The sequence below is a fragment of the Gossypium arboreum genome, chromosome 4, assembly GCF_025698485.1.
Source record: "Gossypium arboreum isolate Shixiya-1 chromosome 4, ASM2569848v2, whole genome shotgun sequence".
NCBI classification, from domain to species: domain Eukaryota; kingdom Viridiplantae; phylum Streptophyta; class Magnoliopsida; order Malvales; family Malvaceae; genus Gossypium; species Gossypium arboreum.
The window spans coordinates 95,650,565-95,667,242 of record NC_069073.1 but is presented as its reverse complement, the minus strand read 5'-3'; the positions used below and the strand labels follow the sequence as shown (position 1 = coordinate 95,667,242).

The 16,678-nt window shown below is 34.0% G+C and overlaps 1 non-coding gene across 1 annotated transcript; it reads left to right on the top strand.

The window, feature by feature from the left end:
* The first annotated feature begins 576 nt into the window (after nt 1-576).
* On the top strand, nt 577-682 carry LOC128292231 (small nucleolar RNA R71). Its single transcript, XR_008282215.1, has one exon. It is a non-coding gene; the product is annotated as a small nucleolar RNA R71 (small nucleolar RNA).
* The last annotated feature ends 15,996 nt before the right edge of the window (nt 683-16,678 follow it).

The following is a 16,678-nucleotide window of genomic DNA, read 5'->3' as shown; positions in this document are numbered from 1 at the left end:
TGATTTTTTGACACCGAGATGAATTTCGTTAGCATCTTCTCAAGGTTCGGCTTCTTTTCCTGCTGATAAGGTGGTTGTTGAAAACCTAGGGGATGTTGTGGCCTTTGATTTCCTTGTCCACCCCAAGTTGGGATGGTTCCTCCAACCTGCATTATAAGTGTTACTGTATGGGTTATTTTGAGGTTTAGAATTATTATTACCCATATATTGAACTTGTTCCCTCTCGGTGCTAGGGTTGAAGGATTGATATTCTGTGTGTGCTCCTCCTCCATTTGAATCGTACCTCATCACTGGATGTACCTGAGTAGAACCATACAAACCGTCAATCTTTTTATTTAATAGTTCTACCTAGTTAAATAGCATAGTAATGCGTCGAGGTTGAAAACACCGGCTGCTTTTGTCGGTTTTGTTCTCATAACTTGCCACTGATAGTTATTCAGTGACATCTCTTCAATAAATTTATAAACCTTTTCAGGTGTTTTGTTGTTTAAAGTTCCACCGGCAACTGCGTTAATGAGTTGTCTTGTTGAGGGGTTCACATTCTTGTAAAAAGTCTGAACCTGCAGCCATAGAGGTAACCCATGGTGAGGGCATCTTCTTAATAGGTCCTTGTATCTCTCCCATGCATCATATAGGGTTTCTAGATCCATCTGTACAAAAGAAAAGATATCATTCCTTGGTTTAGCTGTTTTAGTAGGTGAAAAAAATTTTAGTAAAAATTTTTTGGTCATTTGTTCCCAAGTTGTGATTGACCCTCTTGGTAACGAGTTTAACCACTGTTTAGCTTTGTTCCTTAATGAGAATGGGAACAACCGAAGGTGAGTGGCATCGTTAGAAATGCCATTTATCTTAAAAGTGTCGCAGAATTCCAAAAAAATTGCTAAAAAAGTGTTTGGATCCTCATCCTGCAAACCATCAAACTGAACAAACTATTGTATCATTTGAATCGTGTTAGGTTTCAGTTCAAAATTATTTGCAGCAATAGCAGGTCTAACTATACTCGATTCAGCTCCAGTTAAAGTAGGTTTAGCATAATCATACAGCTCCTGTTAAAGTAGGTTTAGCATAATCATACATAGTACGAGGAGCAGGATCCTGATTTATTGGGTTTGCAACAGCCATAGGAGGTAACTGATTATTTTGATTATCAGCCATCTCCTCGGTTGTGATTTGAATATCGTCCTCTTGCTCTTTCTCTATGAATCGTAGGCTTTGCCTTATTTCTCTTCGGTTTCTGCGAGCTATGCTTTCTATCTCACTATCAAAAAGTAATGGTCCTGAGGATTTCTTCTAGTCATAAACTATAAAAACATGCCAGAAGTAAATAAAAGAAAATTTAATAATATAAACAAAATTAAAATAAAATTTAACTTGCAATAAAATAAATGGCTAAAGTAATAAAAATTAAGCATTCCTAATATCATAGTTCCCCGGCAATGGTGCTAAAAACTTGATGTGCTTGATAAGTTTTATATTTATGATTGAGCGTACTTGAAAACTAACTATTATCACGATAAAGGCAAGTGCACCTATCGAACAGTTGTATAGCTTATAGCAAGACCGGAATGTCGACCCTACAGGAACTAAAAGTACTAGTATTATCCTTCTTCTTATTATCTAGCCTAAAAATAAGGGGATTTTCTTTATCTAAACTAATTAACTAAACTAAGAATGCACAGGAAGTAAATTGGGGAAATACTTTTGGGAAAACTGATTGATTTAGACAATACCCAAGGAAGAATCCACCTAGACTTCACTTGCTATTTGACTCTGAACTAGACGATTTATTCACTTGACTTGATCCGTAGAAATCCCTAATTTATATTATTATCTCTCTCGAGACTAACAACGTCTAACCCTAGGTTGATTAATTGAAATCTCTTTCTAATTAAAACCCCTAGTGTTTCATTAACTCAATCTATGGATTCCCTTATTAGATTTGACCCTAATACGACAATTTTTTGTCGCCCTATGTCTAAGGGTGCAATCAACTCCACTTAATTATGCTAGATCTACTCTTAGATAGAGACTTTTGCTCCTCTGAATAAGCACATCAATACTTGAATCAATATCCTAAAATATTAAAGAAAGAATTAAGAATACATAATTAAGAACAAATCAAGTATTTATCATATAATTCAGAAAATAGTAACAAGATCCGCCTTAGGTTTCATTCCCCTTAGGTATTTAGGGGATTTAGTTCATATGTGCAAAAGAAAACATCTCAGAATAATAATAATAACATAACATAAAGAAACCTAAAAACCCCTGAAGGGAATTGAAGGGAGATCTTCAATCTTGAAGGAGAATCCGGCTTCTGAGATGGATCAATCGGCTTTCTTCGAGTAATTCCTTGCCTCCCACTCCGTGTGTTCTTCTCTAGGTGCCCCATCAGGTGTTTATATAGGCTTTAGAATGCTTCAAAACCCTCAAAAGTGATCTTTTCTAAGTATAACTAGACTTGGGCTCGACAGGGACACGGCCGTGTTAAAGTCTGCTAAATAGACACGGGCATGTAGTCTACCCGTGTGAGGAAGTCCAGGCCGTGTTGATTTCCCACGATGACCCATTTTCTCCATTTTTGGCCTATTTCTCACTCTTTTTACTCTCTTATGCTCACCTAAGTATAAAACATGAAATTAAAAGATTAGGAGCATCAAATTCCACAAAACTAATTATAATTCATCCAAAAATGTGCTGAGCATGGGATAAAAATATGTTTAAATTACGACTTATCAATGATAAATCGACTTCAGAGGGAAAAAGTTGAGAGGTTAAATTTGTAATATATGGGCCAAGTATCAGTGGTCGAATAGAGCATAAAACAAAAAGGAAATTTTACGCAAACCAATATCGTAAATTAACTTTAAATTCAGAATGCATACACCACAAAAAAGAATAATTCTATTTTAGTTAAAATAGATGATGAATCATTTCAACCGGAATAGCTAAAAGCTAAAAAATGATGTATGTATCTTAAAGCGGATTCATGCACCAACAAGTCCTCAGAGCTTTTGAGATTATAAAGTTGATTCCCATAATGAGTTAAAGTAGAATAAACAACATTTGCATCAAAATCACTTAGTATATCCATTAAAGCAATATGGAAAAATCGTTTTGAACATCGTCAGGGTCAATGAAGCCCATGGCGACATTAAAATCTAAAATAGACATCCTAAAGTCTTTACCAAGTAATCGAAAATAGACAACATTTTGAGTTTTAACAGTAAGTACTGCATTAATATTGAAGCTAAATGTTGTGTAAAATTCATAAATAGTTCATAATATGCAGTACACGAAATATTTGCAAATGAATTCCAACCAATAGCATCAAAATAATTCAACACAACATCACGTATATTTAACATGTCAAGACTGTAAAGATCAATTTACTTACAGACTAGGAGTGGACGTTGTCGAATGTTGTCGTATCATGCACTATGCTCTGAGGTTGTAAAGCTTAGAGGCTCTCGTAATTGTCCTTCAGTAGGAGTAGTGTAGTTATGGCCTCACCTATTACGTTGATTGTCTTAGGACGGTCGAACATTTTCATTAGGTGAGCCTTGTGGTGGACTCAAATTTCCAGCAGCGTCAGTACTGCTATGTGGAGGCGTCGCTACTAAAAAATTAGTGGTCGATGTGTGCGAGTAGTAGACGACTGTGTTCCACGCTGAGAAACATACTTGTTTCTAGTCGAAGGACCTTCGCCACAGTCATTAGAAGTCTTGGTCTCATCAGAATAACCTACATAGTATGTTAGTAAAGGTAAAATAGGTTGTAAGTTAGGAATCGACCTTTCAGAAGTAGCAGGGATGCTGTGTGGATGTTCTGTCTTGATTGGAGTTAGGTTTCATCGATGACGATTCCTAATAGGTGAAACCGTTCATCTTGTAGGGGTAAGAGACAGTTCTAAGTCATCATCATCTAAATTGACAACTAGAGGCACTAAAAATTGGTTCCATCTGCGATTGAGTGAAGCTGGAAATTTGTAGGTCATTTGGGTTCTTGTTCGAACCATGACAAGTAGTCAGACTTGGAAAACAGAAGTGGTTATTTGTGGTTGCATTTAACGGCAGTTGACGGTGGCTCTCGCTAGTCTTTTATGGTTGGGTAGTGGGGATTTGGTTTGGGTCGACTTTCGAAGGGTGGTGGTGGGGTTGTAGAAACAATGACTGGTTAAGGATGTTGGAGTGGGGGTTGGTGTTGTTAAAAATTGGTGGTGTTTAGAGTGTGGTGGAGTTTGGACTTTAATGGTGATGGTGCTAATGGTGGAAAAAAACGTGTATGGGAAGGAGAAGAAAACCAGTTGGTCGGCGATGAGAGACAGGCTAGATCATAGTGTGCTATGAGGTCCGAGTTCGACGGCGATAAAAGAGGAAAGAGACGAGTGACTGTTCTCGTGAAGCAGCATTCTTTGGTGTCAACTCGGTGAAATGATGTGGGGGTGTAGAAATAACAGTTGGTTGAGCGGTGATGGCAGTGGCACTATGGTGTTAAAGGGGTTGGGGTTTTTTGTATAGAAAAGATGAAGAAGAAAGGGAAAGGGAGAGGAAGGGTGGGGAGGTTGTGGGTTTTTTTTGTTCTTGGCTGGTTTGGGCCTTCTTTTCCCTTCTTTTCCTTTGGGCTATTGGTCGTTTGACCCTCATTTCATTTTTTTTCTTTTGAGTTTCGTTGGGCTTGTTTGGGTTTTGGGGAATTGGGTTTGTTTTGGGTTTTGGGTAATTGGGGTTTGTTTGGGTGTTGGGTTGGTATTAGGTTAGGGATAGGTAGATTAAATGGATTTGGATTTTGGTGTTTTTATTTGGGTTAGAGCTATTGGGTTTTGTTTGCAGGAAAATAAATATTAGCAGTTAGCACGGCATGCCCACAGCACCATTAGTATCCGATTGACAACCTCCATTACATCCCTAGAAAATATCACATTAATTGGATTAAATAATAATATGATTATTATTCATTTTATTTTCAACCTAAACTAAAATTCAAAAATTTAATAAAATAAAATAAATTTGGGTTGCCTCCCAATAAGCACTATTGTTTAACATTATTAGCTCGACGACCTGGAAATTTATTCAATCGGCTCTTTGAGGATTAATTCCTCAACCATGTGGGCTTGAAAATTTTCATAGAAAGGTTTCAATCATTGTCCTTTGATTTTGAAGAGTTTCTTTGGATTCTTCACTTTTGACTTCGACTGCACCATGCAAAAATATGTGAGTAATAAATAAAGGCCCTAATCACTTAGTCTGGAGCTTACCTACGAAGATTTTTAGTGTAGGGTCATAAAGTAATACTTTCTGCCCTATCACAAATTGTTTACAGGTTATCTTTTGATCATGGTATGCCTTGATTTTATCCTTATAAATTTGGGCACTTCCATATGCTTATCGTCAAATTTCCTCAATTTCCTGAATATGTAATTTACGATACTTACCCGCAGTTTCCAGCTCCAATTTTCATTGCTTAACCGCCCAAAATGCTTTATGTTCTAATTCTACAAGAAGATGACATGGTTTACCAAAAATAAGTTGATAAGGAGACATACCTATGGGTCCCTTATAAACTGTGCGGCATGCCTACAGTGCATCATTTAGATGCAAACTCCAATCTTTCCTATTTGGCTTAATGGTCTTCTCCAAAATCAACTTGATTTCTCAATTTGACACTTTCGCTTGACCGCTTGATTGAGGGTGATAAGCCTTAGAAATTCGTGCACGACCCCATAGTTTTTTCAAATGTGCGTCGATTACCTTATTGCAGAAATGTGTTCCCTGATCGCTTATCAAAGCTCGCGGTGTGCCAAACCTGGAAAAATATAACTCTTTAGAAAATGCACTACAGTTTTGGCATCAGCACTATGGGTGGCTTTAGCTTCCACCAATTTTTGACACATAGTCAATTGTAGGTAAAATATAAATGTTACCAAATGATGAGACAAAAGGCACCAAAACTTCGATGCCCCATACATAAAAAATTTCCCACACATGTATAGGTGTTAGAGGGATTTCATTTTTTCAGCTCAAATTTCCTACCTTTTGACATTTTTCACAAGTTTTACAGAATAAATATGCATCGCAAAAAAATATGTGACCAATATGGTCCACATTCAAGTACTTTATACATAGTTTGTTTAGGGCCAAAATGTCCACCACATGTTAAGAATGACAAAAAGATAAGAATCGATTTTAACTTGGTTTTTACAACGCATCATCGAATTACCTTATCAAAACAATATTTCCAAAGGTAGGGGTCATCCCAAATATAGTATCACGATTCTCGTTTAATCTTATCATTTTCAAATCGTGATAAATTAGAAGAAATTATACCTATAGCACGGTAATTCACCATGTCTGCCTACCAAGGAAAAACTGTTTGAGCAGAAAGCAAACTTTCATCCAGGAAATCATCTTTAAATAGTATGACAACTTTTGAGTGAGGTATTCGGCTCAAATGGTCACTACCAGATTCTCGCGTGCTTTCTTATCCTTAATCTCGAGATCAAACTCTTGCAAAAGTAATACCCATCTAATAAGCCTTGGCTTTGCTTCCTTTTTCCCTATCAGATATTTAAGAGCTTCATGGTCAAAGAAAATAATAATTGTAGTTCCTAATAAATACGAACGAAACTTTTCCAAAGTAAATACTATAGCTAGAAATTCTTTTTGAGTGGTTGAATAATTGCTTTGGGCGACATCCAAGTTCTTAGATGCGTAAGAGATAACTTGTTGTTCTTTCTTGATTCTCTACCCAAGGACTTATCCTACGATGTGGTCACTTGCATCGTGCATGATTTCAAAAGGATAATTCCAATTTAGTGGCTGAACTATGGGTGATGAGATAAGTTTATGTTTGAGTGTGACAAATGCATCCCTGCATTATTGGTCAAAATCGAACTCCTTTTCCTTCTGTAAGAGATTACAAAGTGGTTGTGGAATTTTTGAAATGTTTTTATGAACCGCCTGTAGAAACCTGCATGAGTAAGAAAAGAACGAATCTCCCTCATAGTTGTGGGGTATAAAAGTGAGTTAATAATATCAATTTTTTCTTTATCAACAGAAATTCTTTTAACAGAAATGATATGACCTAGAACTAATCTTTTATCAACCATAAAATGACATTTCTCATAATTTAGAATAAGGTTAAATTCTAGGCACCTTTCTAAAATTTTTGCAAGATTTGGCAAACACATATAAAAAGAATCACCATACATAATAAAGTCATCCATAAATATGTCGATTATTTTCTCGATGTAGCCAAAAAATATACTTACCATACACCTTTGGAACGTGGCTAGTGCATTGCAAAGTCTAAATGACATCCGTCCATAGGCGAATGTGCCAAAGGGACACATAAGTGTCATCTTCTCTTGATCCTTCGGTGTCACTAGAATCTGGAAAAAAGCTGAGTAACCATCAAGAAAACAATAATGAGACTTTTTAGCTAAATGTTCTAACATCTGGTCAATAAAGGAAGCGAAAAGTGATGTTTCCAAGTTAAAGAATTCAACTCCTTGTAATTTATGCAGAATCTCCACCTATTTTGGACTCGAGTGGGAACCATCTCACTTGCTGAATTTTCAATTATGGTCACGTCAGTTTTTTTGGCACTACATAAATTAGGCTGACCCAATTGCTGTTAGAAATGGGATAGATCATCCAACATCAAGTAACTTTTGAACTTATTTCCTTAGTACCTCCACTATGGATGGATTGAGACGTCTTTGAGTCTTTCTTTTAAGAGTTGCATTCTCTACAACTGGAATTTTGTGCATACAAGTTGAGGGACTCAAACCCTTTATGTCGATAATTGTCCACCTGATCACCCCTTTATAATCTCTAAGAACTCGTACCAAATTTTCCTCTTCTAACTTCAAAAGTTTACTCGAAATTGTTACTGGTAAGGTATTTCCTTTTCCTAGAAAATTGTACTTCAAATGGTCTAGAAGTGGTTTGAGTTCCAATTTTGGGGCTTGCAAAATAAATGGTAAAAGCTTAGTTTGTGAATGAGACAATTCAAAAGTTTTACCTGAATTTAAAAGCTTAGTTTGTGAATGAGACAATTCAAAATTTTTATCTGAACATTTTTGTAATTGTGATGCCTCCATATGAGCCATTGTTTTGCGAATAGACTCTTCGATAGATATCCACTCTTCTAGTCCTTCCATGGTATCAAAGTCTAGACTTTTATAAAGAAAAGTTCGTAATTCATCTTCGTCATGATATTCCAAATACAATTCAGTTAAAGGCTCAATTATATCAACGTTAGAAACATTATTAATCGTGCTAGGACGGTTCATGTCCTCATAAACATTAAATTTCACCACTTTTTCATTAAACTCCATACTGAGTATCCCACTTTGTATGTCAATCTTCATTTGTGCGGTACTCAAAAATGGTCTCCCAAGTAGTATATCGAAAGAATTGGCTGAGTTATCATCTTTATGTTGATAATGTAGAAACTTGCAGGAAAAATTAGTTTGTTTACCTGGACAAGAACATCCTCTAGCACTCCCACCAGATGCACTATCAACCTATCTGCAAGTTGAATGATTACACCTATTTCTTTTAAAGGACCCGCATTTAGTAGTTTATAAATAGATAAAGGAATAACATTAATTGATGCACTTAAGTTATACATAGCTTTTTTAATATCGATACTACCTATTTTGGAAGATATGAAAAACATACCTTAGTCCTTACATTTAGGTGGTATTTTCCTTTGTAAAACTACGGAGACATTTTCTCTGACATTTACCTTTTCATTGCCCAGGAGCTTCTTCTTACTCATGCATAATTTCTTTAAAATTTTGGCATATTGTGGAATTTGCTTAATCACATCTAGGAGAGGAATGCTCATTTCCACCCTTCGAAAGGTATTAAGGATCTCTTTCTTTTCTTGCTCCTTCTTGTATTGGACAAATCTTCTAGGAAATGGAGGTGGTATTTGTAAACTCGAAATTATATAGGGTTTTTCTGTATATTTTACCACATATTTACTTAATAAATGTGTTTATCTTGAGTAATTATTATTGAAATAAGTGAATTTTACTTAATTAGTAATTTTAGATATGAATTAGAAAGTATGTGAAATTATGCTTAATTACATGATTTTCATCCATATTTTGTATTAATTCATGTTAATTTATTAATGTATGTATTTTTTACTATGTAAGAGGTCCATTAACAACATGATTTAAAAAAATAAAAGATGGTCATGCACAAATTAGCCATATGGACAGCAAGACCATGCAATTTTGGGCATGGGGTTGACTACTTGATCTAGTAAAGAATGTAATAAAAGATGAACATATCTGCTAAGTTATTGGACTGAAAAAACCGTCCGACAAGGGAAATTAAAAGCGCAATTTCGGCAGTTGATGTTGGCTGCCCAAAATGTGTTTTGGGATATTTAATTGAAGGTTTTTACAGTTGGAAAATAATTGGAATTCAGCCCAACAACTTCCCTGTTGAAACCGTCCACTCTATAGCTATTTTTAGCTTGAAATTTGAATTCAAATTGAGAAGACTTGATCATCCCTTTTCCTTGAAGCATGGCCAGCCACATGAGAGAGGGAATGAAGGAAATTTAAACCTATTTTTAGTACACTTAAACCTTTACCTTCACCTATAAATACCTTGTCATTCCTCACTTTTCCATCATCCCTCATTTCTCAACATTCCTTTCTCATACACTTTAGTTTTTTCTCAATTCTTTTCCCCTTTTTCTCTTGCATAGCCGTCCACCCCTTCTCCCTTCTTTAGCCTCAAAAGCTTTGTCAAAAGCACTCTTTGGTTGGCTGTCTTATAAACCCTTAGCAAATGAAGCTTCAATCAGAATAGAGGAGTGCTTTAGTCAGAATAGGTCCGAAAGGCTACTGAATTGAGTAGAGTTGAGCATATCAGTTAGAATAGATTTGAAAGGTTACTGAACCGAGTCTACTCTTTCCTTTTGATTATCTATTTTAACATGTTTGGTTTGAGTTTTATGCTTTTGATGTCAACTATGAAGTTTTAAATCCTATTTGCTAGGATAATTATATTAAGTTAATGAGATTTATTTAATTCATGTTAACATGTTTTGTGCCTCAGTCGATTATGTTTTCAATTAATATCATGATGCATTTCATTCACATGTGATTGGGTGCACTTAGATTAGCTGAGTGATCCTAACCAGACAACGGCTAGTAGACGCATAATTGAAAAGTGCAATGCTTAATTTAGGTCATTAAAACCAACTAAGTTAAGGTTCATAATATCTTTAGTGAGCTCTATTATCTTGCATGGTTTTTAGATTTATGTAATTAAACTGTTGCAAACGTAAATGTCCTTGTTACCTTGCATAAATGCTAAGAAACCCTTAGTCTAATATGATCAGTAACTTGCATATTTAACTAGGTAAAAGATCCTAGAGGACTTAATTTGGTTTCCAAACCCATAAGAGATTGAGTTTCCATGGAAATAATTCCAAACATGTTAGTATGATGAAAGTAAATTGATTTGATTAATATAATTATCCTAACCCATTTAATGTTGATTGTTTTTGCTGCTAAAACCTTCATTCGTATAGCTAGGTAAATTGTATTTAGATTAGAAATTGCATTAGGGATCAATCTTGCATTTAATTAATCTAATCATCACTATCCAAATTTATTGAGTTTTTTTTCATCAATTTGTTAATTATAATTTTGCAAATAAATGTATAAGCTTATATAGTCCTTGTGGAGACGATAACTCATTTTTACTTATTACTTGAATGACCATGTACACTTGCATAAACACGTTACAATTCGTTACAATGTTGCAAATGTTTTTTGTGGTGTTGACTCTATTGGAGCCTCTGAGTCAAGTTTCTTCTTCTTGTCTTGACCAGCGTCATGGGCACGACTCATGCAGGTACGGGTTCCAAAATCTTTCCACTTCTCAATGTCATAGCACTTGCATTATGTCGAGGATTAGGTTCAGTTTGAGATGACAACTTTCTTTACGACTCCAATTGACTTACTGTAAGCACAAGCTTACTCATCTGTTTATCTAGCTCTTGAAAATATATTTCTATCATCTGTTGGTATTTTTTGGTACTATTGGCTAACCTTTCCACTATTTCTTCCAAGGATGATTTTTGAGGTGGTAACTATTAATTTGCAAGCGACCTTTGCTCGTATGGTTGACTGAATCGAGGATTCGACCTATAGCTCAGATTTGGATGATCTTTCTACCCTACATTATAGGTGTTTGAATAGGGATCATATCACCTTTGGGTTGGCCCGGGAAAGTTTCTGACAACATTTGCTTGTTCTTTTGGACCCTCGTGTAAAATGGGACATGAATTCATCGGGTGGCATGGCACAAATTCAACATAACTGTGTTGGACCTATTTTATCTGTAAGAAAATTTTGAGCAACGTTAGTAAGCTTATCAATTTTATCTTCTAGATATAGATAACTTAACCTATGAACCCGTTTCGTGGGTTCCCTATGAACCCGTTTTGTGGGTTCTATAGCTGGTTGAAATTGTTCAGAATTTGCAGCCATGGTTGAAATCAACTCTCTCACTCTCTGAGGCGTCGTATTAACAAGTGCCTCTTTACTAGTAGCATTTATCATTTTCATTTCTATCGGGAGTAACCCCTCAAAGAAATACTACAAGAGTGTCTGTTTAGTCAATCCATGTTGTGGGCAACTTACACACAACTTTTTGTATAGCTCTCAGTAATCATAGAGTGATTCGGTATCCTTTTTTCGAATTCCCACAGTGTCCCTCCTTAACTCGGCTGCTGGAAAAAATCTGTCAAGAAATAAATGAGACATGTCAGACAATGTATTGACAGATCCTGGAGGTAAATAAAATAGCCATTCTCTAGTAGATTTGGCTAACGAGAAAGGAAAAACACAAAGTTTAATTTGATCCTCGGTTACTTCTTGAGGTTTCATACTTGTGCAAACCATATGAAACTTGTAACACCCCCTACCCGTATCCATTGCCGGAATAGGTATGAGGCATTACTGGAGTTTATTGAAATTTTTAGATAATTCTGAGTCATTTATTATTCATATTTTGAAAATAATCATAACGTCTCTCTATTGGGCCCTTAAAGCCCCAACATACATTAAAAACCAACCAGAATTAAATCGGGATCATAAAAAATTTCGTAAAATCTTAAATATTTTCATCTAAGTACTTACCATTTCAATGCTTCTTATAATTAAACATGTTACCATTCAATCAATAGCTTGACACTTGTCTAAGTGTCAAACAACATCATTGTTAGTATACTTGTACATATTTCATATAAATTCAACATTGATATACTTATTTTCTCGACATGTCACGCTTGAGTTTAATAATTGTCTTTACTTACATAATTTCCTTGTATCAACATATCAAAGATAATCATATATGTACATGTCATGAAACATATCATTCTCTTACCGTTTCTTCATAAGTATATATCAATCATTTCATTATATCAATATTTCATGCTCCATCATTTCCATTTATTTTATGTATATTTATTCCGGTAAAGTTTATATCAAACTTAACATAAATTATATTCCATGTACTTATTCTTATTTCGTTTATCTATCTTCATAATTATTTCATACAACTATTTTGTACATACATTTCCATATGACCAGTTCTTGTAAACATTTCACACAACCATTTCATATAACCATTCGTCATCTTATACATATTACCTGAATATCAATTGTTCAATAGATGTCATCGCGTCTCCCATCCACGGTCTTATTTATCTTTGACATGATGCCATAGTATCTTTCAACTATGGTCTTACTCATTTTCTGTCAGGTTGCCATGGTATCTTTCAACCATGGTCTTGTTCATTTCATGTTACATTGCCACGGTATCTTTCAACCATGGTCTTACACATTTTATATCCTGTTGCCATGGTATCTTTCAACCATGGTCTTACACATTTCATTTCAGAAAGCTCACTCCCTGAACCTCATCCTTACAGTAGGATTACCGATCGAGCTAAATCCTCAGTAATATAAACTCATAGAGTATTGTCGGGATTACCGGTCAAGCTAAATCCTCGCAACGACAATTACTCTAATGAGCTTGGATCCAATTACCAGTCCAGCTAAATTGACCCTAATTCGGATTACCCATCCGGGCTAAATCCATTTTACACATATTCTTCGGGAGGGCTATATCAGAATAGGATCACCCGTCCGGGCTAGATCCTTTTTACCGTCAATTCGTTTTCCAATGATCCATCGAATTCCATTCCATTCAACCGGGATTTATTTTCAATTTATATCGAGTATTATCAATATTTCATCAATTATCATGAATTGAACATTCAAATCATATTTTCATCACATAACCACATATTTCAAGTATTTAAAAATACGATTCAAGTTACACAAACTTACCTCATTGCTTGTTTGTGTTTATAATTTCATTAATCCGATATCTTTTCTTTTCCACAATCAAGTCTCGTATTTGAGTCGTCCGGATCTTTATAAATAAATTTGATCATCATTTTCATTCATTTCATATTCTAATGCATTTAATTAATGCTCTAGGCAAAATTACCATTTTGCCCCTATACTTTTAATTAATGACGATTTCATCCTTAGGGTCAGGAAAATAAAATTCTTGCAATTTAATCCTTATTTCCAGCTATTATTCTCATACATATTGATAACAGTCCATGAATTCTATAAAATATCAGAATTTTCCATAATTTCAACTCTTTTCAATTTAATCCCTAAAACATATTTTCCCCCGATCTTGAACTAAATTAATAATTTCATTCAATTTTATAATTTAAATAATAAAACAATCCATTTCATGCAATTTGGTCATTTTTGACATTTTTACAAAATTGCCCATAAAGTTTTACTTTTATTCAATTTAGTCCCTAAGCCTAAAATATGCAAATTAGCCATGCTAGATAAATATTCATACATATTTTTCCTCCTTCTCCTCTCCATTCCACATCTTTAATGTATATACACACTTGTAAGTAACATTATCTATAATTTTTATTATTTACTTTTATGAATATTCAAGCTGTCTATCTGCATCATAATCACTAAATTATTTATATCTGGAGATATAGGACTCCAAATTAAGATTCGCTAATTTTTCCTGAAACTAGACTCATATATCTTCTTTCCATAAAATTTTCAGAATTTTTGGTTTATCCAATAAGTACAGTTTATTCTTTAAAGTCACCCTTATTTTGCTGTTTGACAATTGTGACTCTTCTTCACTAAAAATTAATTATCTCCTCATAAAAAAATTGAATGATGTTCCCGTTTGTTTCTCTTGAAAACATACTCATTCAGGATTCTAAATATATAAATTTAAGCCTACAATTATTTTTATCCAATGTTTTATGATTTTACAAAGTCAGGACAGGGGAACCCGAAATCATTCTGACCTTGTCTCACAAAATTCATCATATCTCATGATTTACAATTCCATTGCTTACATAATTTATTCTATAAGAAACCAGAATTAATAAGATTTAATTTCATATTTTATTCATCCTATAATTAGATTTCTACAATTTTTGATGATTTTTCAAAGTTAGACTACTTCTGCTGTCCAAAACTGTTTTAGTGCAAGATATTAATTACCATGTTATAACACCCTTATTTTCTTTTTCTACACCATTTCTCATCACTTTCTCTTATTTTCTCTTCACTAACATATCAAGAATATAGGACCTTATGTAAGAAAACTCTACTATTACATTATTTCCATGCTTTGTCAATAATAACAAACTTAAAAACATATTGAAATCTTCATGTACTTACCTTGTTCTATTGATACTAATCTTTAACTTGATTTTCTCTCTCCTCCAGCTTCTATTTCTTGAATCCAACTTGATATTCTAACTCCTCATGGTCTCCTTAACATTTTTCTCTCTTAGTAGCTATGGAAATTCTTTTGATTTCTAGGTGAAAATGGTGAATTTTTTGTGGAAGGACCAAATTGTAAAGAAAGAAAACTTCTTTTCTTCTTCCTCTCTCTCACGTTGGTTTGCATGGGAAAGAAAAGATGATGATTCTTCATCTTTCTTTCCTTATATATACTAAATAAAATAATAAAATAATAAAATATCATTTAAAAATTAATTTAAAATATTAATAAACTAATATTTATTTATTTAATTTATCTAAAATATCTCCAACATCATCATTGTCTCTAGATTTCTCTCTCTTCCAATTGACCATTTTGCCCTTAGTGGTCTTTTAAAATTTCATTCTTGAGTCATCACTTAATTTGGTAAAATTTCAATTTAGTCCCTCATAATTTTTCACCTATTCAATTTGGTCCTAATTCATCAATTTTCCTTGGTTTCTAGATCATTCCATCCTTAAAATATTTTCACTATTAGTCCTTCAAATTTTCATATTTACATTTTAATCCCTCAAATTTTGAGTATTTTCTCTTGGGCCACAAAACTTTTCTCACTTTTACAATTTAGTCCTTTCTTAAATCAGTATATCATAATATACTTCCCAGTGACATAACTCAATTTTTCCTCTTCTTGTCACTTTATTTCCCTATTTTACTATATTAAGGATAATATCTTACTGTAGAAATTTTCAGGGTGTTACAAAACTCTTTGAGATGAGTATGTGGATTTTTATTTTGTAATCTGCGAAAGGTGGGCAATGGATGAATCAGGCCGGACTTCAACTCGAACAGCGTTCCTCTCACTAGATATGTGACAACCCGAATTAGGGCATAATCGGAATAGTGGTTTCATGACCACAAATCCGAGATAGAAATAATTGTTTTATAATTATTTTGGGGTTTATGATATGATTGCATGATTTTGTGAAAATTTCGTGATGAAATTCTATGCCTAAAGTGCTTAAATTGAAAATAGGGACTAAATTGAATAAGTTGCAAAATTTACATCCCGGAAGTTTTTTAGTATGAAATTGTTTTGGAATATTAATTAGGAGGTCTTAAATAGCAATTTGACCAATTTTAAATTCATGGACAAAATTAGGACATGGAAGGAATTTTTGAAAGTTTAGTAAGGAGGGGCATTTTGGTCATTTGGATATTAAATGAAATAAAATGGGAAAAATAACACAAACTTGATCATCATCCTCCTTAGTTGCTGCCGAATTCTCCCTCTCTCCATAGCTAGGGTTTCTTCAATTTTCAAGCTCCATAGTAAGTGATTCCAAGCCCGCTTTTAATGTTCTTTACGTTTTGGAATCCGGAAGCTCGATTAAGCTTATGCTAGTAATAATTTAACCTAGGGTTCACATTTGGAAAAATACCCATAGGTGAAATTTGTGTATTTTGATGTTTTATGATAGAATATGAGGTTTTAAATTATGTTAAATAACTTGTGCTACTCGGTTTTAAGTGAAAACGAGTAAAAGCAAGATAATCGGTAAAAATACCTATTGTTCATAACTATATGATAGAGTGGGAATTTGATGTTGTTGTAGAAGAGAAAATGTTCAGCATATCATAAAACATAAGAATAAGGGCTGAAATTAAATTCCGAGCCTAGGGGCAAAAATGTAATTTTGTAAAAGTTAGGGGCAAAATGTAATTTTTCCATAATGTGATTTTTGGATTGAAATAAATAGTATGAGTATGAAATGAGCTAAATGTGTTATTATAGATCAAGAAAGACGCGAATTGATCTCGAGCAGGGAAGGAAAAAGTTT